Source organism: Diabrotica undecimpunctata, chromosome 6 (assembly GCF_040954645.1).
Source record: "Diabrotica undecimpunctata isolate CICGRU chromosome 6, icDiaUnde3, whole genome shotgun sequence".
Taxonomy (NCBI): Eukaryota; Metazoa; Arthropoda; class Insecta; order Coleoptera; family Chrysomelidae; genus Diabrotica; species Diabrotica undecimpunctata.
The window spans coordinates 114941290-114963708 of record NC_092808.1 but is presented as its reverse complement, the minus strand read 5'-3'; the positions used below and the strand labels follow the sequence as shown (position 1 = coordinate 114963708).

Genomic DNA, 22419 nt, shown 5'->3' with positions numbered 1-22419 from the left:
CAAAGAGGATTTATCAAAGCAAATACATGATAATATAACAAATAAAGCAAATATTAGTAATTTTCCAACAATTCATACTGAAATATATTTTTTAAATTGTATACTACCCAAAATTGTATGGGTTTAGTATACACTTCCACTATTTGTAATAATTCTTCTTTTTTTCAATGAAAGAAGTCTGTAATAAAACTTTATTTAAGCTGTTAATAGCATGATACTATGACTAATATCACCATATGGGATGTAAGGGCTTGTCAAAATATGGCCTCTTATACACTCCCACGGTGCCTTACAGAGGGCCTTCGACCAGTCTATTCGAAGTACCCTCTGCGTATCTTCCATCTTAGGTATTTATTACACAGGAAATAAATGAAACTCGGTTTAGGAGGTGGGCAAGGCCCAGCCACAGAGTCTAAAGTGTTCGTAGAACTGGAGCAGCGCCCCGACATCGGACACCCAGGGCGCAGAGACCCTATTTGGGAGCCGAGACTAGACTGACCGAGAGCTGAAAAATGTCGCATATTTATAAGTATATTAATATTTATATGGCATTTTCAGATCTCTCGGCCAATAGAAAAATATAAAGATGTTCAAAGGCGGGGCGATGCGCATCAGGGTGCGTATTAGTCCACGACTAAGGCACCAGGATGACACTAACAAGATAGGATCTTCCCGTAGCACCACAAACCATACATATGAGTATGTATGGTTTGTGCGTAGCACAAAATCGGTCGTGTTCGCGCATGCCGTCATTGGAGATCAGATTTGAATTCTTGTTAAAGTTAAATGGGATTTTTATGCATTCTGTGATGAAATTATTTAATTAGCAAAATAATAATATTAAATAAAGGTTTAATAATTACAATAATCGTACACAAAAGGATATCTCCAAACTATTTAATAAAGATTATTTATTGACACATACAAAAAACTGACATTACGAACGTGCAAGTCTCCAATTACGTCACGACTTATGCGCAATATCTTATCTTCTTAATCATAGTATCATGGTTAATAGTGTGAAATAGGAACTTTTGTGTTTTAGGTTTCCAGCTACGAATCTGTCAAAATATGCCCGAGCTGAGCGAATGGAGCTTAAATGTAATTTTTTTACTTTATTTTCCATAATTACTATTTAAATGGGAATAAGCTACAATTAAAGGTTAAAGTACGGTTATTGACGTTTCAATTTCCACTTCGGAAATCGTTCTCAAAATACAAACATTAGTATGTTGTGTAGTTTTGAAATAATTAAAAGGTAACTAAAAGATATTAAAAACAAAAAATTGCAGTTTTAATACAATTTCTTATGTCAGTGTTAATGAAGAAAATAAGCCTAAGATAAATGAGATCCATACATTCAAATTATCCTGATTAACTTTGGAAATTAGCTCTTTTTTCAAAAAATTTTATAAAGGAATTAAATTTTGCAAAAACTATTTAACCAATGTGGAACATCTTTGCACACAGTTTAAACACAGTAGATCCTCAAATTCAGGTTCATTTAAACAAATTTTAATAAACAATAAAAAATTATAAAAATATTAAAAAACAGCGATTTTGTTGTTCATTTTGCAATAACTTTTTGGTTTATTAACCGACTTTAATTTACTTGGTGACGTCAAATCTCTAACTAGAAAAGTTTTTAAGTTATGAGCAAAATAAGGAGCTTGTTTATTTAAAAATAGCTTAATTAAAATATGAATCACTAGATGAGTCTTTTTGTAATATCTCTAGTACACATTTCAACTGTCAAACCCGTCTATTATACAGTTGTGTAGAGTAAAAAAGTAACTTAATTGGCCTAATACAGGAGCATAAAACTACTTGTCACACCATGAAAATAGGAGAGAGATAATTCGATAAAACTGCCATAAGAGTAGCTATTATGTACGAAACTTTAGGCAGTTTAAGATTAATTGGAACAAAAAATGCATGTGGCGGAAATGTGAATGCTTAGATGGATGAGTAGAGTGACAAAAATGGGTAAAATTAAGAATGACAGTAGTACGGGAAGCCTAAAAGTGGCACCAATTAAGACCAAAATGAGAGAGTTTTAAGCATGTTCAACGTCGAGACGTTAATCACCAAATACGAAAAAATGCTGATTTACCAGTTCCTGGGAGGAGTAGGAGCGGAAGAAAGAAGAAGACTTGAGGGAGACGTCTAGAGAGGACATGTCGATAAGGGGATTGATATTGAGATGCTCTCTATGGAGATATGTAATTAGAAAAGCATTAGGATACACGAAAAGACAATGACAATTACTGTACATACTCATATGCAGTATTATAAGTAAAAACTTTTTATTTTCTCAGGTATTTTAATAGTTGACAGGTTTTGTATGCAAGTTTTAAGGAATATAATGAAATAGATTTATTTCTTTGGTAGATTTATTTTTGTTACAATACAATTTTTCATCTAAGACCTCTGAAATTAGAGAATAAAATTGAATGACATTCTTTCATAAGAAACAAATAATCATTAAGAAAATAAAATTATCCCAGTTTTCAAGAAGTGATTTGTATGACAACGCTTTTAGGGTTTTTCTTCAATATATGTTGTTTAAAGTTAACTGATTGAGAGAATAGTTCCAAACAAATTTCACGCAATTAAGGTTTTTCTCCAGTGTGAATTTGCACATGTTTATCAAAAGAAGATTTATATGCAAACTGCTTAGAACAAATTTCGCACTTGTAAGGTTTTTCTCCAGTGTGCACTCTCATATGTATTTTTAAACAACTTCTTGTTGCAAACTGTTTAAAACAAATTTCACACTTGCGGTTTTCCTCAGTGTGCAATTTCATATGAAGTTTCAGAGCGCCAGCATAAGAAAATGAATTAAAACAAATTTCGCACTTGTAAGGTTTTTCTCCAGTGTGCAATCTCATATGTATTTTTAAACAACTTTTTGTTGCGAACTGTGTAAAACAAATTTCACACTTGTGGTTTTCCTCAGTGTGCAATTTCATATGAAGTTTCAGAGCGCCAGCATGAGAAAATGAATTAAAACAAATTTCACACTTGTAAGGTTTTCCTCCAGTGTGCACTCTCATATGTATTGTTACCAAACGTTTTACTGCAAATTGCTTAAAACAAATTTCGCACTTGTAAGGTTTTTCTCCATGCACTTTCATATGTGTTTTCAAACAATTTTTTACTGTGAACTGCTTAAAACAAATGTCACACTTGTAATGACCAGTGTGCAATCTCAAATGTTTTTTTAAAACATCCATTCGAGAAAACTGCATAAAACAAATTTCACACTTGTAAGGCTTTTCTCCAGTGTGCACTCTCAAATGTTTTTTTAATCTACTTACTGTAGGAAACTGTTTAATACAAATTTTGCACTTATGCGGTTTTTCTCCAGTGTGCATTCTCAAATGTTCTTTCAAAGAAAATGAATAGGTAAACAGTTTAAAACAAATTTCACACATGTAAGGTTTTTCTCCTGTGTGTGTCCTCAAATGTTCTTTCATATGAGATTTTTGAGAAAACTGCTTAAAGCAAATTTCGCATTTGTTTTCTCCAGTGTGAAATGTCAAATGTTTCTTCAAATTACATTTTGAAGAAAACTGCTTAAAACAAATTTCACATTTAAATGTTTCTTTTTCAACAGGTTGGCCCATACATTGTTTTTTATTACATGAACGTAGCGATATTTCTTTCATACTTTCTGAAGTGTTTTCTTCTTCGAGAAAGCCTAAAATAAAAAACAAAATATATATTTTTTTAATAAAAAAAAATTAATGCAATGGAACAGAAAATTTTAAAAATCCAATGTCTATTGACTAGAATTAGGAAAATTTTGCACAATCTAAACTTAATGATTTTCGATAAATTTGATCCATTAAAAGGTTATTAATGACTATTACTAACGAAAGTATAATAAAACATATACTTTCAATGAATAAAAATTAAACTTGCATACACAACAAACAATTTTTAATTTGAACTATATATTTTTCATAAACTTTTAATCACGCCAAAAAAAATTATAACCTTTGAAAGGTAATTTAATGAGTATTATTATTATACAATGATATCTAGCCAAAGGAGAAATAATAAACAAGCCTAAAGAGAAACAAGATAAAAATAAAAGGTGAAAATAATATCCAAAAGAATTAGTTCTTAGAAAAAGTTCTTACAATAATAGCAAATTACAAAAATGCAAACATTACTAAATATATATAAAATTTCAAAATGTATTCTGATGAAGAGAAAACTCTGATGAAGAGAAAACATATAAAATATATCCTTACATTATTAACAGTTTCCATAAAAAAAATTACAAACATTTTACAAAGTTAACATAAGATTAGGTACAATATTCAGTTAGTTTTCATCAAACTTGTTTTTGAAACTATTTAAACTAGTAGATTCTACTATGAAATTCTACTATACTGTTCCAATTGTCAAAAACTTGGTTAATCAAAAAATTTTTCCCTACAATAGATTTAAGACTTGTTTTTTAATTTATAGCTATGACCTCTTAGTCTAACATCTTTGCCGATATTAAAAAAGTTTGATGTCCTCCAAAATCCCCCTAATAATTCTATAAGTAGATATGATATCGCCTTTTCTCGTCTGTGAGTTAATAGAGAACTTGAGCTTTCTTAGTCAGGTTTCACAGTTTAATCTTTCATAATTAAAATATAGCTTAGTAGCTCTTCATTGTACCCCTAATAAATTAATCAGCCCTGAGATGTACCACCGAAATTATTTTTAACGTCTTGCGTTAAGCTAAAATAACTCTGGCAGATAACTATTTCGATATCTTTTAAGGTAAATTCCGTGTGATGTATAGCACCGTTAAACGATGAGTTTAAGCAAGTGTTGGAGCGACAAAAATAAAGGTGAGAAGGTACACCATAAAAGTAGGTAGAACAGTAAAATCTCTGAATGTTTATAAATGTAAAAACAACTTTATTCTTGTATCTCTCGATTTGTCTTTTCCATTTTGTTATACGCAGTGCACAATTCACATATTGATATTATAGAACATAAATTTCTGGAATCAGCAAGCTGAACCCATGCATAGTACGATAGAAAAAGCAAAAAAGGAAGTAATTGTGTATTCCCTGAACGATTGGTTAAATATATTTCGGATAGAGGCCAACAAATCAACCAAAAGATTTACCCATGCTTTACAAAGAACAGCTACCTATCAGATTTCAGAACAAGAATGAAGAAGTTGTGCAAAAACAACATTATACCAGATGAATTTTGAGATTGGTACAGGTCTCTTCCCACATCAAAACTTGTAATAGTTGTCATACTTGAACCAGCTGTTCAGGACAGTGATACTGAAGAGGACATAAGTGATCACAATTATTTCTGAGTTAGTGTCTGAAATTAACTCTCTGTATATCTGTTTTTTAATATTATAAAGATTAAAGACTCTTTTCTCTAAAAGGTTTTACCCCATAAATATTAATTTATAGATTTAAATGTATGAACTGTTATATTAAAGAGGTACATTCAATAACAAGGAAAATCAAGTAACTCCATATCTTTCACTGTTTTCATAAATAAAATAATGTTTTTCAAATATTGTTACATGCATGTGCACACCACCTGTGGTTAATATCTTTCAAAATCATATCCAGGTACCAAAACTTGAATAGCCAGTGTACCTGATTTTTAAGAAGTTTAATAATATTTAAATGCGTTTTTCTCAACACTTTTTTGACACTCAACACTACTGAGTTTTCCAGTATGCCCACGATATTTAATGATGAAACAGGGATACAGAAGCCAACAAGCACAGGAGGAATATAAAAAACTATACAAGAAAGAAAAGAAAACCCCCTGCAGAAAGAAGAGAGAAACTTGAAAAAATGAACAAAGAACTTAAGAACTACAAGATCTAAGTAAGCCAATAGAGACGAGAAAATTTTACCAGAAACTGAACAAAAGCAAAAAGGAATTCTAACAAAAGAAGTAAAGAGATAAGTGAGAGTAATATATTGACAGAACAGCAAGAAAAACTAAGAAGATGGAATTCCTGAATGAGATCGAAAATGTTTTAGAATATATTAATATATTAGATGTTTGTAATATTCCATTTAATGTTTTTTTTTATAAAAATATTGTTTTTGTGTTCTTAATATACCATAATGCTAAATAAAAAATAAATTCTCCGCTACAGATATGCTTCTTGGTAAAACTCATAAGGACAGCTAACTTACATGATAACTTATGATATAAGGCATAGGACTTATTTCATTATTTCTTGGCTGGAGTATAGGATGTTGTTATTGGTTATAATACATTTCTAATAGTTTTTGCAGAACATTTTTAATCTTTACAGTATATCAGTATCTCTATAACGAGTTAACCTTTTAATTGACTTACATTTTAAGTTCTTAAAGCTTAGATACTTGTACTAGTACTCAATAACCTAAAGTGTTAAAAGGATCCAATAAAACATACAAAGGCCCAATTAAAAAAACCGTTATGTTTATTGCCCTAAACTAATCATTGTCCCCAACGGGCAACGATGTAATATACTTTACTTTAGCTTTTAGTACGATGTAGTATATTACATCGTTGATTGTCCCATAGTTTTATCATTTATCTTACCAGAGTTATATTCATCTGATTCGTTCTTCAAGCATTCCAGATCAAAGGTGGATGGTTGACTCTCCATAAACCGTAGGTTACCTTCAACGTACTCTTTCTTAACACCAACTTTTACTGACAGAGGTAATAAAAATAGAGATTAAGTATATCACTTTTAATTAACCTATTTTCTTAATTGCCTTACCTGAGTTAAATTCTGGTTCATTCTTCAAGTGTCCAAGATCTATTGAAGTGGATAGCTGACTCTCTATATGTCTTTCGTCATATTCAAAAGACTCTTCCTTAATTTCAACCAACGCTTATAGAAGAATTATTCACTGTTATTTTTGAGTGTTAGCAAAAGATGGGTCATAGATAAAGAAAAGTGGGTCGGTCGAGTGGAACGCACGTGTTGCACGTGGTACCACTAAGAAGCGGTTTGCTTCTAAAATATGAAAGAGTGGGGCAATAAATGCAACTTTAGATATTTTTATATGTAGATGCCGCGTGGTCGTAGAATAGGATTAAATTTTTGCGTTTTATAAAATTGTTTAAAGAAAATAATATTATTTTAACTTTTAATAAATTAATCTTTTTAAAAAAATTATTATAATTCAAATTTTTAATTGAAATATGTACAAATCTTAATTATAAATCAGTTTAAGACTATATTGTAATAATTTCACCAATATTCATTCATTGTGAAAATTATGTTTTATACGGGCTTTACACCAACAATAAATTCATGAAGAAATTCATGAAGTCGCTTCAAGGTCAAATTTGACGTGTGTAAAGCACAATTTGACATCCAATTTTGCCGTGAATAACTTCATGAATAAATTCGTGAAGAAATTGACGAAATAGAACATGTTCTATTTTTCACATTTATTGGACGTGAATTCAGTGTCACCAACCTGTGTAGATTTGGCGCGAAGTAGGGATAATAATTATTTTGCTTTTGATTATTGAACCATTTGAACCAAATTGAACTTTGCATTTTTAAGTCGTGTCAAGTAATAGTTATGGAAAAGAGGTAAGTTTAATATTCTATAATAAAAGACAGAAAATAATATTATGTATTTTTTTTTTAGGAAAAACATACAATTTCGAAACAGAAAACTCTAGTTTTATTTACTTTTCTCTTTCTTACATCTTTTTTTCAAATATTATTTATTTAATGCTTTGAGAATATATTATATTATATACATGATATTTTGGAAGATATTCCATTACAAATACGAAGAAACATGTTTTTCATGCATGATGGTGCTACACCACATTACACAAGAATTTGTAGAAGGTGGTTACATGAACATTTCCCTGATAGGTGGATAGGCCGGGGTGCGGATGCACCGATTCATTGGCCTGCTCGTAGTTGTGATCTTAATCCAATGGACTTTACAGTATGGAGTTATTTGAAATCAAAAGTGTATAACACTCCAATTAATACAGTAAATGAGTTAAGAGACAAAATTGAACAAGTATTTACCGATTTACAAAACGATCCAGTAACATTAAATGGATTAATGCGTTCGCTAAATAAAAGAATAAGATTATGTATTCAACAAAATGGAGGACATTTTGAACAGTTATTGTGAAATATTATTTTCGCCATTAATTAAATGTTAAGTATTAATTAAGTTTTCCATTAATTTGTAATATTATTGCTAACACAAGTGTCAATTCCAAAGCATACTTGATGAATATTAAGAAATGTAACGATTACAATAAAATACATGTATACCTTCGAGTTTAAATAAATCGAAAACGGTGATATCTATCGAAATATATTACAAGCGCACCTTTTTTGCGTAGAAAAGTCTAAGGAAACAATTTTTAAAATATGTAAAAATTAAAAAACATGTGACGCAATAACCCCCACTTACCCTCCAAAACTACCCTGTATTAATATAGGATGTGGTAGGTGGTGACATGAAATTAATTATCCTAATGTCTTATAATCACTCCCAAAATATGAACTCCGTATTCAAAACCGTTTGGAAGATATTTGAAAAAATAAGAATTTCAATTCACCCCTTTAAAGGGTTGTATCTCCCTTATTATTGTTTTATAAAAAAGTGTACATAAAGAAGTACCCTTATTTTTGGACGTACTATGAGCTCTAGAAATTAATGTACATAATTCTGGACCACCTTGTATATAGTACCTAAATATTTGTTAATAAAAGATTATATAATTCTACCTTTTTCTTCACCCTTATCTTTTACTTGGTCTAGTCATTAGGTAAATGTTTTTATCATCTTGAAAGTTTAAAAATTGATTAAACAACATTTTCCAAGAGATATGGGTGCTTTTGATTTCTGAAACAGGAAAGGATGGTTTTCTTTGAAATGCCAAGTATTATAAGATTGCAAAATGAAAAGTATGGAGATAGTAGCTAGGTTTTCATATTCGACTCATGATTCTCAAAACCAGCAACTTGCAAAAAAGAGTTATAAATCATTAATTATCCAAATAATATCAAGGATGTATCATGGAATTCTAAAAATTTACAATAAATGCTCTAAATACATCAAAGATTGATTTTAAATTCTGATACTCGCTGGATATATTTTCTTTTTGAACCCAGTATTGATGGAACCGGTATGGATAATTCTGTATTATTGATAGGATTGTTAAATTAAGTTTGCATCGAGTCCATTGATCTATTTTTTAGAACCAGATATGGATTATTCTATATTATTGATAACGTTTTAAATTCACATTCAGAAGTCCACTGAAACAATTCACTAAGACATCCTGAAATTTTGTATAATGAATCCCAGATATGTAACAAAATGTGTATGGAAGAAGAAAGTTTCCCATTTTAGTCAATGGAAGTGGCTGTACAGTTGAAATGATTCAATTGAAAAATCAAAGTGGAGACAATTTTGAAGATGAATTGCTAAATAAAGACATTATTGAACTTAAGTTGAAGATGTTTGAGAGCCCTATAAAATATTTTTTTATGGGAAAACCTCAGTAGGATCATTAATATACATATAATTTCTTTATAAATTTTTTATTAAATTTTTCTTTGAATAATCTAATTTTTAAACCTAATAAATCTATTTCTTTTCAATTCATGTCTTCTGCCAGTTCCATTTCTCTGACATGTTTCTGTTGTGTTCTCTTCTCCGCTTTTTCTACATAAAGACTTTGGCCTGCTACTAATTTTATTCTTTCCTATTAATCTTCTTACTCTTATACTTTATTATTCATAGTTTCCTTCCAAAGTTGACTATCTTTCTTTAAAAATGCAGGATTCCATATCCTAGGAATAAAATCTGTAAATACAATTTTTTATTTAGAAAAAAAATAGTTTGTGTATAACAAATATTAAAACTAGCTTTTATTCCTGTTATTATGATTCTTCATTTACCATTTAAATTATATTATATTTAAAAATGATTGTATTTTTATATATTTAGTTTAGTCCTACCCTACCCTACTATTCAATAAAGTAAATTGTAATATGTTAGACAAATTATTAAAATTGTAAATAATCAGCTCACAAACTAGTGGTAAAGTATTACTGGTTTTTTTTATTTGTTTTTAAGTATTCATTTCTTTACAACTTCTCTTTTTGATTAGAATTGTACACATCTCAATATTCTAACAATAAACATACCCATTTATTTTTATTAGGTATCTCTTGAGAATATATTATGAATAGTGGTTAAAAGATTATAAAAAGTATTGTACCTTTCTTTCTTCTTTACTTCGACTTGGTGCAGGCAGGTATTGTATTTAAATAAAGGCTTTCATCATTCTAAAAGTCACAATGAATTGATTAACATTTCTGCTAACAGCAGTTAATTTTTAGTATGTAATGAATGCTAGATTTTCTTGTTCTATCATACAAAAAAAAATAAAATTACCGCTTTTTCTGTTTCTGTAGCTATGTTGTCCTTATTAAAGTTATTTGAAATTATCTTCTGTGTCCAAAATCAACAGTTTTCACTAATTACATGTAATTTCCACTAATTTTTACCTCTTGGTCAAGCTCTTACTCTTTACCAAATTCAGCATAATTTTTTGTACAATCTTAATCACTATTTTCTTTTTAAAACGATATTGTTTTCTGATTATATTTCCAAATCCAAAATATCTTTATTCAAACAAACAACAATAAATAACATCCAATAATAAAACCATTGGTACTACTGAAATAATGACACTTGATGTAAAAATTTATTTGAAGTCAAAGAAACTTTTACATCCAAGAAATTCACGAATTTATTGACACAGAAATTGATGAATAAATTCATGAATTTCTTCGTGAATTTATTGTTGGTGTAAAGCCCGTATTAGATACTATTAGTTGTTATTTTAAAACAAGATTAAATAGTACCCATACAGCGTAAAAACTTTCACATATAGGTACTATTCATTAAAATGTACTGTTAAAGTTTATTTTGTTATTTCAAAAATAAATCAGGAATGCTTTTTGTTGTTATTGAAAAATTATGGATGAAATGGAAGTTTTGGCGAAATGGAAAATTTCATAATTTAGTAAAAAGTTTCATTGAATACTTTTTTTTTAAATTGAAATTTTTTAAAATTGTTTCGTTAATTTCTGGGCAGAAAAACAGTATAATAAAAAGTTATGTGACGGTTTTTCGTTGTGTTGGAACAAACCAATTTTTAATTCAAAGTTATACAATTAAAAAAATAAATACTTTGAATATTGTAAATATCATACATTTTTAAGTTTTAAAATTAAAAATTTAACAATTTAATATATTGAAAATAAAGATTTTATTGTGAAAAAACAAAAAAAAAGACAGTTTGCAAATCAATGGCATCGAAATTTGTTTAGGCGTAGATGCAAAGTTACCCGTTCGTACTCCTTTCCCACTTCCCCCTAACTACATATTTCATTATGAAATTTTCAAGATAGTTTTAAGCCGACGGCCACGGCACCACGCTGTGAGTTTATGCAGCCACCCTCTTAAACCGTAACCAAATCGCCCATTTGAACTGGTCTTCTATAAGCGTCTATCTTCTTTGTTTCAACGTTAAATTCCATAGTAAACAAACCACATCATAGACACAATGACACAAATCAGAAAATATGGACGGTTCCGATGAAGATAGCTTCATTCAAATGAGTTTGACAGCTTGACACTTAACCCTTTGTGGCCAAAGTTAATTTTTTTCTTTTTAATACTGATTTTTTTGGTTGATATATGAACCGGTACACATAATAAGAGATATTTTTATAGAAAAAAAAATTATTTTTATTTAGTTTTTTCAAAAACATGCGTGTATCTTTACCATCTTTATGAGATTTTCTTAACGCTTTTTTGTAGGTTTGAATATATCTTTCACTTAGACCATTATATCTATGATTTTCTGGGCTTGACTTTATGCTTTTACATTCCCATTCTTGGCAAAATTTAACAAATTCATTGGCTATATATTGTGGTCCACCATCAGAGTAAAGATTTTTGATATTCCATGACGAGCAAATATCGATTTTAAGTGTGTAACTATAGTTAATCTGGTTGTATCTTTCAACAGACTAATTTCTGGATATTTACTATAATAATCTACCACCATTAAATTTTTTGACCTATGTAAAATATATCAGAGCCAACTTCCTCCTAGGGGAGTTTTGGGATATTGTGTGGAATTAAAGGTTCTCTTTTTGCATTTTCAAATTGGGCAACCTTTAACTTCATTCCCAATTTCAACTGTCATGGAAGGCCAATATAATGATTGTCTTGCTAACATTTTACATTTATTTATTCCTTGATGGCCATAGTGAATTCTTTTTAACATTTCTTTCCTCATTGCATCAGGAATTATAATTTGACTATTCCTCATCAGCAAACTATCAAAGGTTAATTCATCTTTAATCTTAAAAAATGCTTTTAAATCTTTATGTATATTATTTATTTGTTTTGGCCAACCTTTTTTTATGAAAATCTTTAGATCAATTAAAGTTTTGTTTTTGCTAGTCTCTTCTTTGCAGTTGATTATTTGAAACATTGATGTTTAATCTTACTAAACAAATTTGTGATTCAAGTTCAATATCTAAATCATTCTTTATTACAGGCAATTCCGAGCAACATCTCGATAGCGTATCAGCTATATATAATTCTTTTCTTTTTTTTATACATCACATTATAATCATACCTCTGCAATTTAAATCACATTCTTTGAAGTCGTGGTGGCGCATTCATTGAAGGTTTCTTTACTATGGATATCAATGGTTTGTGATCAGTTTTTATATCAAACTTTAAAGCATATACATATTTATGAAATTTCTCGAATGCCACCAGAACTCCAAGTTCTTTCTCAATTTGTGCGTAGTTTTGTTGTGTTAAAGTTAAAGCTTTTGATATGTAAGCTACTGGTTGACCTTATTGCAAAAGTACAGCTCCTATTGAATCTTTTTAACAGTCAACCGATATTAAACACTTTTCATTTATATCAAATATTTTCATTAGTTTTTCAAAACATAATTTTACATTAGCAGGATTAAATCCTTCTGCGGGTTGTAGGCTCGAAACCTTCGGGGGTTCGTAGGCTCAAATTTGGATGCCGTTTTCGAAATCCTTTATATCAATCTATTGATGCTTGGCCTGACTGTTCCTACTTGTCCGGTAGGTTAATACTATTAGCTTTGGCTAACGTGTGTTGCTAATGAGATTGATATGCTCATGAGTTAGATTATTTTGGGATTTAATATTGGATGAAAAAATTACTGTAGGAAAAAAAACCCAATTTTCCAAAATACCAAATAAGGGTGGATCGTTTCTGGTGCTATAAATAATTCAATAAATTATTCTATTTGCAATTTTTCAAAAAATTTTGTTATACAAGATCATCAATTAAAAAAATTTTGGGAACTCAATATTGAAATGTCAACGGATGAACTGCATTGTGAGGAGTTATTAAAATGGTCAACTTATAGTAAAATTTCCATTAAAATGATCTCGTATACTCTTAGGTGACTCAGAGGAGAAAGCAGTGCAACGTTTCTTGTCTTTGGAAAAACTCATATAGGTACTCCTGGCGACTCAGACGAGAAAGCAATTCAATATTTCTTGTCTTTGAAAAACGTTTTAAATCAAACACTGTATTTTATAATTTATAAAAACAATTTATTCAATACATACAATTCGGTCATGACTAAAATTTCAGTAGACAATCTAACAAGCTCACACTAATATTTACCACATCATGCTGTTTTGAAGCAAATAAGTAGAACATCAAAAATAAGAGTTGTTTTTGATGATATCCTCGTATCAACTCAATACCGTTACATATGGTACAAAATCTGCTCCCTATCTAGCAATAAAATGTCTCAATCAAGTAGTTACAGAATATGAAAACATATTTCCAATTGCATCTTAAACTATTCACAATGATTTTTATGTAGATGACCTTTTGATTTTGACGGGATCTAATAATATTGAACAGTTACATTTGTGTTTTGGTTTGTTTTAGCACAAAAGCAATTCACTTAGAATTGGTATCAAATTTCACAACAGAATGTTTTTTATCTTGTCTCAAACGTTTTACTTCTCGACGAGGAGTACCTTCAGATGTCTATTCAGATAAGATAACGGTAGTACATTTGTCCGAACGAGAAATAAATTAAAAGAGTTTCGAAAATTCTTGTTAAAAAAAGAAAATGCTATTACTCAATATGCATCAAAAGACAATATTCATTGTCATTTTATACCACCATATTCGCCCAACTTTGGTGGTCTATGGGAAGCAGCAGTAAAAAGCACAAAACATTTTTTACAGCAAACAATGTTGAATAGAATTTTAATTTATGAAAATTTTAATCCGCTTCTTCCATCATTTACTCCATCACATTTTTTAATTGGTCGTCCAATTACAATGCTTCCTGAACCTAAAGTATATGAAGTTCCGCCAAGCAGGCTGTCTAGACTACGATTTGTTCAACAATTATACCAACAATTTGGGATATAATTCACAAAAGAATACATTTCTCAACTGCGCTTTCAATATAAATGGAAAAACCAGGCTACTCCGGTTGCTGTTGGTGCACTAGTATTCATCAAGAATGATCAACAACGTCCAGACAAGTGGCCAATGGGAAGAATTCTACGGTTGTTCCCTGGAAAGGATGGAGTTTCTTGAGTGGCAGAAGTGGAAATATTTTCAAAAGTTGTGATCCGTTCCGTGAGACATTTGTGTCCTTTGCCTATAGAAAAAGACACAGTGAATTAACAATTTATTTTAGTGTTAAATTCCGTTAAAGACAATTCCATTTTAATTTTGAATTACTATATTGTATTTCTTTTCATCAATATTTGTATGTTTTTTGAAGTCCCTTCAAAGGGGTAAGTTATGTTCAGTATATTTTTACTTTTAATTTGTAATACACCTGACAATATTGTACCCACTGGCAACGCCGCCATAAGTCAAGGTGTATAACAGTTGCCCTTAGCGGATTCTCAGTCAATCATTGACGCTACAAGTGTACAGAACAATAAAGTTTTATCGACTATCAATCGAGTTTCATTTCTTCTTTGACTACATTATAATCTGAAACAAAATTTACCAGCACACACAATTCTAGTCACCACTACAATTTCAGTCACCCCCAATGTCTTTAATGTGTTTAATATTGTTCTGTGCTCCGTCTAAAAGCATGATTTTTGTCTTATTCTTATTTAGTTGTAGACCATATTTTTTGCTTTTCTCATCCAGACATTGTTTTCCATTTCTTCTTGTTTTAAAGCGATTATTAATGTGTCATCGGCAAACCTCAGGATACTAATTCTCGGTCCTCCAATCGACAATCGCACGCTATATTGCTTACGTTGGAATAACAGTATGGCATTATGGCAAATGTGTGCAAGTAAAGTAATACTTCTAGGTGCTCTTTCGAAGAGCCACTATATCGAGCTTTCAGCACATGCAAACATCAGAAGAGAAAGACCAGCATATGTGAAAGATCTGCTGTTTGAGTCATCTTTAAATGCCCCCGATTGTGGCACGTATCAAAGTGACGTAGATATAAGCGACGAATATGATTATGAAAAACCTTAGTCAGTTACTTCATTACACCACATAACCAATTTTTTATACGAATTCGGTTTCGACGAAATGCCGGTTTATTTTGTATTACTTTTCTGTCCATGTTTCAGAACGAGTTAGATCACTGCCAATGTAAAACGCGACCATTCTGCTGCCGCTATTTGTTTATGGATACTGATTACTAGGTTACTACAAGGTTTTCATTGTACTTGAGGTTTTTCTCCAGTGTGCAACGTCAAATGTGTTTCAAATGAAATTTTTGGGGACACTGCTTAAAACAAATTTCGCACTTGTAAGGATTTTCCCCAGTGTGAACTATTTTGTGTCCATCCAAAGAAGATTTTTGAGAAAACAACTTAAAACAAATTTCACACATAAGGTTTTTCTTCAGTGTGCAATCTTAAATGTGTTTTCAAATTACATTTCTGAGAAAACTGCTTTAAACAAATTTCGCACTTATAAGGATTTTCTTCAGTGTGAACTTTTTTGTGTCCACTCAAATAAGATTTTTGAGAAAACTGCTTAAAACAAATTTCACATTTGTAAGGTTTTTTTCCAGTGTGAACTATTTTGTGCACATCCAAAGAATTTTTATGAGTAAACAGCTTAAAACAAATTTCACACTTATAAGGTTTTTCTCCCGTGTGCACTCTAAGATGTGTTTTCAAACTAATTTTCTGAGAAAACTGCTTTAAACAAATTTCGCACTTGTAAGGTTTTTCTCCAGTGTGCAATCTAAGATGTATTTTCAAACTATTTTTCTGAGTAAACAGCTTAAAACAAATTTCACACTTGTAAGGTTTATCTCCAGTGTGCAATCTAAGATGTGTTTTCAAACTATTTTTCTGAGAAAACTGCTTTAAACAAACTTCGCACTTGTAAGGATTTTCTCCAGTGTGAACTATTTTGTGTCCATCCAAAGAAGCTTTCTGATTAAACAGCTTAAAACAAATTTCACACTTGTAAAGTTTTTCACCAGTGTGCAATTTAAAATGTGTTTTCAAACTACTTTTCTGAGAAAACTGCTTAAAACAAACTTCGCACTTGTAAGGACTTTCTCCAGTGTGAACTATTTTGTGTCCATCCAAAGAAGCTTTCTGATTAAACAGCTTAAAACAAATTTCACACTTGTAAGGTTTTTCACCAGTGTGCAATTTAAAATGTGTTTTCAAACTACTTTTCTGAGAAAACGGCTTAAAACAAATTTCGCACTTGTAAGGATTTTCTCCAGTGTGAACTATTTTGTGTACATCCAAAGCAGTTTTCTGAGTAAACAGCTTAAAACAAATTTCACACTTATAAGGTTTTTCTCCAGTGTGCAATCTTAAATGTATTTTCAAATTATATTTCTGAGAAAACTGCTTTAAACAAATTTCGCACTTATAAGGATTTTCTTCAGTGTGAACTTTTTTGTGTCCACCCAAAGAAGATTTTTGAGAAAACTGCTTAAAACAAATTTCACACTTGTAAGGTTTTTCTCCCGTGTGCACTCTAAGATGTGTTTTCAAACTAATTTTCTGAGAAAACTGCTTTAAACAAATTTCGCACTTGTAAGGTTTTTCTCCAGTGTGCAATCTAAGATGTGTTTTCAAATTCTTTTTCTGAGAAAACTTCTTAAAACAAAATTTGCAATTGTAAGATTTTTCTCCTGTGTGAACTAACATGTGTTTGTTTGATGACCTATGGACAAGTTGCTTAAAACAAATTTCACATTTTGTTCTTTTTTCTTCAACAAGTTGGCTCGTAGGAGGTTCGTTATTACATGAACATACCGATATTGTTTTCATAATTTCTGATGTGTTGTCTTCTTCAAGAAAGCCTGAAATAAAAATCAAAATATATATTTTTTATTTTAAGGAAAAATTTAATGCAATATACTAATCCCAATATAACGTGTGTTTTTTTTAGAGATATAGAACTTTAAAGTGGAATAAAACAAAGATTATTTTTTATATGAACAGGAAATTAACTTTATTTGAAAGATAATTTTTTGACATTATATTTTAAATATGATTTCTAGCATATGTACACCAAGGCTGGCTCTGACGTAGTCTAATCTGGAGGTCCAATTTTCGACGACTTTTTCCACTATTTGTGGCCGTATACCGGCAATAACGCGGCGAATGTTGTCCTCCAGTTCGCCAATCGTTTCAGGCTTATTGGCATAGACTAGCGACTTCACATAACCCCACAGAAAATAGTCTAACGGTGTTAAATCGCACGACCTTGGAGGCCAATTCACGGGTCCTAAACGCGAGATTATGCGGTTACCAAACGTTTCCCTCAATAAATCCATTGTGGCACGAGCTGTGTGACATGTTGCGCCGTCTTGCTGAAACCACAGCTCCTGCACATTATGGTTGTTCAATTCAGGAATAAAAAAGTCAGTAATCATGGCTCCATAGCGGTCACCATTGACTGTAACGTTCTGGCCAGCATTGTTTTTGAAGAAGTACGGACCAATGATTCCACCAGCCCACAAAGCACACCAAACAGTCAATTTTTCTGGATATAGTGGTTTCTCAACATACACTTGAGGATTATCTTCACTCCAAATACGGCAGTTTTGTTTGTTGACGTAGCCATTTAACCAAAAGTGAGCTTCGTCGCTAAACAAAATTCGCTTATGAAAGTCGGGATCAACGGCAATTTCGTTTTGGGCCCATTCACCGAATCTACGCCTTGCAAGGTGATCGTGTGGCTTCAATTCCTGCACGAGTTGAATTTTGTAAGCACGCAAACCAAGATCTTTTCGCAAAATCTTCCATAAAGTGGATGGACACATATCCAACTGCTGTGCACGATGGCGTATAGACTGATTCGGGTCTTCCTCTATACTACCCTCAACAGCAGCAACAACATATTCTGTACGCACTGTACGACGTCTCTGTGAATGCGTATTATCATTAAGAGTGAACGTGGTGCGAAAACGTTCCACAGTTGATCGAATTAATTGCTCTGATGGGCGATTATATATACCATAAAATGGACGTAGTGCGCGATACGTATTCCGAACAGAACTATGATTTTCAAAATAAATTTACACAATTTGAAAGCGTTGTTCAGGCGTCAGTCTATTCATATTGAAATGTCAAACTAAAGTAAATAATAATCACCTGACAGCTGTCAAAATGGCCGCCCCTTAAAAACGTGTTGCCAACTTCTATTTCTATACCTCTAAAAAACCACCCGTTATATTTAATATTCTGTGCGCACATATCAACTAGTAGGTACATAATAGGACAGTATATAATAGGCAATTTTTATGTATAGATTATTAGTCATTAATTATTATTACATATATAAAAAAATTTTTAATAATTCGAATTTTGTTTTCTCATTAAGTAATACTGTGTAATCTCTCTCTAGTTTAGATACATTTTTACAGAATACGCAGAAAATTGTTTTGAACAAATTTTACATGGTTTATTATTACATGCACATTCCCATGTATTCTTAATGCATTATTTTTTACTGGACTTGGTCAACAATGGCATGTACTCCACGAAGCTGTGGAGGAAATCTCATGTCATCGCTCTAGTCAAATCTCGAAGAGATCCATCGGAAGCTAAAAGTTATCGCCCGATCTCGGTGCTATACCACTTTTTCAAAATCAACGAGAGTAGGGACCCAAATCGCATTCCAGCAACCATAGACGAAACTCTTGATCCGGGAACAATGCTGGGCATGGCATTCGTGGACCTTTCCATCAGCGTATGACACCGTAAATCGTAAAACACTTCTCTCCAAAGCTTACAAAATGTTAGGTTGATCTGCACCCCCCAAAAGACAAACTCCAAATTCAAAAAATCTGAAAAAATTTGAGAAGGTATATGTGATGACTAGAAGTATTTTGACAACTTTTAAGCAAACTTCATGTTTTCGTTTTTGAAAAAACTCAAAAAAACTACTTTTTTCCAAGTATAAAGTGGGAAAACCAAACATAGGATTTTGTTTTGTTTTTTTACAGCATCAAGATATAATTATAAGAAATACTTATGAATTTTTTGAAAATTTTTGAATTTACAGTTTTGTCCCAATAGGAAAAAATAATATGTTTCGGCTTATAATAAAGTTACCGGTAAGAAACCGAAAATTTTTTTAATAACAACATATATAAAACTGTAAAAGTGGAAAATATTTGCAATAAAACCTTAAATATTTTTTCCTAAACATATGAAAAATCTCGTTAAACAAGAATTATGTCTTGAACTGTCGCCTTCCAATTGTAATGTAGGGAGATGGCTCCATCTGAAACAACGGTAGTATTTATCATCGATAGATAGCATTACGTTCGGCTTCGAAACGCTTCAAACGAAACGTCATACTAAAAGGTTGCCATATAAATTACTTTGTACAACACTTTGGCAGATTATAACAAAATTTAATATAAATGTTATCGGTTTGAATTTTGAACCGGTCATGCTGAAACTTACAGAGTTACAGAATAGTAGATACTGCAACTTTTATTTTGGAAGTACGATATCATAAAATTTACACTCTATAAGTAATATATCTATAATAAAAAACCTATTTAGTTTTAAAAAACTATTTAGGCGTTTTTAGTTAATGATTTTAATATTTATAAACAATAGTGCCCCTTGCATAACCAGTGGCGTACTCACAATTTTTCTGAGGGTTGGGTATGGAAATTTTTTTATGCTACCTCCATTGTGAGTCCCTAAAATTTGGGTTTTAGTTTAATTTAAAGTACTCAAGATAGCAGTGCCAAAGATTCAGGTATTTATTATCCTGCCTACCAACTAAAACCACCCTCTCTTACTTCTGTGCATTTGACTGTCGCATGTACCGTACTCCGAAAGTGGGGAGGCCACTGTAAGACTGACGACACTCTTTTTTTGGAACACTCCTTTCTCTTATCTAAATCTTATCTATTGTTCTGAAGCTATTTTCCTGTTGCATTTTAAAGTAATTACTATTTTAATGGGAATAAACCACAATTGAAGGTTAAAATAAGTTTATTGACGTTTGACATTAATCCAACTTGTAAATACAATACATTTTGGAGACAGCTATCGCCGTATTCCCGTTCTTCTCCACCAATCCTGCCGGTTTAAGGCATGCTCCTCCTCCAAACCTTTTGATTCCATTGCTCTTCTAATTCCTTCATTCCATGAGCGTCAAGTTCTATCTCTTTTTCTTCTTCCAGGGGGCTTCCATTTGTGAAGTTTTTGGGGCCAACGTTCGTCAGGCATTCTCAATAGGTGTCCAAACCATTTTGAACCTCTTTTTTCTATTCTGTCAATGACCGTTTGTGTAGCAATCATGTTATTTCTTATATATTCGTTGGTCTTCCTTTCCTGCCATGATGTTCTAGCACTTCTTCTCAAATAATCCATTTCAACTGCTCACAATCTTCTCTTCAGGTCTGCATTAATTGTCCATACTTCAGAGCCATAACAAAGAACTGATTCAACCATGGTTTGCCCTATTCTTTTTTTGTTCCTTTTGGAAATCTTGCGATCCCACCATAAGGAGTTCAGAGATCCTACAATTTTACGTCCCTGATTAATTCGGTGTTTAATTTCGGTTTGTCTCAAGCCGTTCTTAGCAATGAGTGCACTTAAATATTTAAATTTTTCCACTTGTTTGATTTCCACGTCCTCGTCGATCAAAACTTCAAACCTTGCATCTGAATTGATAACTAAATATTCTGTTTTCTTCATGCTGACTTGTAACCCCCATTTTACATATTCTCTGTATAGACGCTTCATCATAAATTCTAGATCATAAGAATCTTGAGCTAGGACGACTTGGTCTTTCGCAAAGTTCAGGGAGAACACTACGTCATTTCCTATGTGGATTCCCATTTCCTGGCAGTGGTTTTTCCAATTTTGGAGGGTTGCCTCAATATATAAATTAAACAGTAAGGGTGACATACTGCATCCTTGTTTTAGTCCTTTAGTTACTTTTATTGGCTCTGATAGTCTATTTCCGATTTTTAGGTAAGTAGTGTTATCCCTGTATACTTCTGTGATTATTCCTAAAAGGTATGGACTAATGTCGAGTTGTTGTAAAGCTTGCCACAATTTAAGTCTTGGAACTGTATCATACGCCTTTTCTATGTCGATGAAGACTAGATCTTTGGTACCAACTACTATTCTTTTTTCTATTAATTGTTGGAGTATAAACAAGTTATCAGTGCAAGATCAAAGATTCAAACGCCAATAAACTTATTTTAACCTTTAATTTTAACCTTATTCCCATTAAAATAGTAATCACATCTTATCTCTGTCGTTGGCCCGGTTGGTGTTTCCTTTTTTCTTCTTTCTTTTTAACCTCTTCAGGGACGAATTAATTCTTTGAATAATAAAAAGTCCAATATTTTTCTATATTTTAATTATTAACATCCGGATACATGAAAAATTGCAAAAAAAAATATTGTCAAATTTGACATTGTAAAAGTCAAAAATGAAAACGTACACATATGTTGCCAATGGGCGGATGATCTATTGATGAAACGATTCCATGCACTCTGGGCACACACTTTCCTGACACTGCTTGCATCTATATCTTGTTCTGCGTTTGCAATTTCTGTCATGACATCTTGGTGGATTTTTGTAGTCCATTTTCATTGAATAATGTTCCAATCCATTCAAGCGAACTTCAGGTGCAACTTTTGTCCACGTCGTTTTCTTTTTTGAAGCAGAATTTTCGGATGAGGGTCTTCCTCGTTTTCTTGTATTTCCATTTAACTCAATTAAAGTTGAAGCAATAGATGCTTTAAATTCTAGTAAAGATATTTTTGACGATTTGGCTTCTCTGAACAACAAACAAGCATTTATAATTGCAACATTCATGAAA

General features: G+C 31.4%; 1 protein-coding gene across 3 annotated transcripts in view; it reads right to left on the bottom strand.

The window, feature by feature from the left end:
- LOC140443763 (uncharacterized) overlaps window positions 1–22419 on the bottom strand; it is an 80074-nt gene that overhangs the window by 42467 nt on the left and 15188 nt on the right. The window contains exons 1-2 of one of the 3 annotated variants that reach the window (XM_072535188.1): window positions 6770–7226; window positions 6586–6699 (exon numbers count right to left, since the gene is read on the bottom strand). The exons of 1 other annotated variant lie outside the window; for it this stretch is intronic. The gene's annotated coding sequence lies outside the window, so the exon portion shown is untranslated. Of the gene's footprint in view, window positions 1–6585; window positions 6745–6769; window positions 7227–22419 lie in introns of those variants that run through there. One more of the 3 variants, XM_072535190.1, reaches the window with a different exon arrangement.